General features: G+C 52.9%; 1 protein-coding gene across 1 annotated transcript in view; it reads left to right on the top strand.

Annotated features, from left to right (window-relative positions):
• The first annotated feature begins 951 nt into the window (after positions 1-951).
• LOC119312971 (putative disease resistance protein RGA4) overlaps positions 952-1121 on the top strand; it is a 6892-nt gene continuing 6722 nt past the window's right edge. The window contains exon 1 of the mRNA XM_037588771.1: positions 952-1076. The gene's annotated coding sequence lies outside the window, so the exon portion shown is untranslated. The remainder of the gene's footprint in view (positions 1077-1121) is intronic.

Raw genomic sequence — 1121 nt, 5'->3', positions numbered from 1 at the left:
CGTGATTGTTGTCATTTTATACTCGGATTTCAAGACCGATGGTGCGGGGACAAGCACCCAATGTCGTGTGGCTCGGACGCCACAGAGCTGCTCAAGACTATGTGCGCCTATTACGGCGATGAAGGAAACACTCATTGCAAGATTCCTTCGGACACGGTGCCGCTACTGGATCTGAGGTGGAGTGGCAATGAAGGCGCCCTATTGTTGGATCCATGATGGCTCCAACGGCTGAGCTTGGCTCTCGACCAGGGACCAGCGAAGCGCGAGCCGGAGGGCTATCTCCTCCTCACCTGAGCAGGCGGCGAGCTCCCAATCGACATTTTCATTGGATCCAGATAGGGTGGACTCAAAGCCGCTGGTCGCCATGTCGGAGATGGTCGAAGAGGAGATGGGCAGTGCAGACTGTTCAAAATGTCCATGGTCTCATCTGGGGGAGGGGGGAGGGTGGAGTGGACTGTCCAAAACGGCTAGGGTTTCATCTGGGATGGGGATAGGGAGGGATTTTGTGTAGTCAGGCCGGCGCCATTCGAGCGGCCTTAAATCCGCCCCATATTTGAGTTGAAAATTGGTGGTAATGGACAACCCAAACAAATGAGTTAGGTTTAAGCGCTTCGGTTGGGTGAAGTTCTTCTGCCCGGGCGCGGTCTTGGACGAGTTGTCCCTCCTGAAAATGGAGATATAGACAGAGTGGGGGTCTGGTTGGAGATGCTCTTAGATCCAAAATTTATAGAGGGAGAAAAAACTAGAAGGCATCAATGTCAAAAGAAATAAAATTGTTGCAATAATGTATACAGGACAGCCCAAACAAATGAGTTAGGTGTAAGGGCTTCGGTTTGGTGAAGTTCTTCTGTCCGGACAGCCCAAACAGATGAGTATAGTATAAGCCAAGCCCGAAACGAAACCAATTATATTCTTCTTCGTGTAGGAGCTACCTAACTGCTTCTTCCTGCTTGGGTTGGGAATTATCCATCCCCACCCGAGCACCCGCCGGCCGCCGCGACCGCATCTCCGCCTTTCCTGCCGGTCCAGCTCCAAGCCGCTGCCTTCTTCTCTCCCGATCTCGCTCGCTGTCGCAGGTGCGTGTCAGGGACGGCCTTAGGGTTGAGTTATGAGCGCTTGGT

This window comes from Triticum dicoccoides, chromosome 5B, assembly GCF_002162155.2.
Source record: "Triticum dicoccoides isolate Atlit2015 ecotype Zavitan chromosome 5B, WEW_v2.0, whole genome shotgun sequence".
Classification (NCBI taxonomy): Eukaryota; Viridiplantae; Streptophyta; class Magnoliopsida; order Poales; family Poaceae; genus Triticum; species Triticum dicoccoides.
This window is presented reverse-complemented; position numbering and strand designations above follow the sequence as displayed.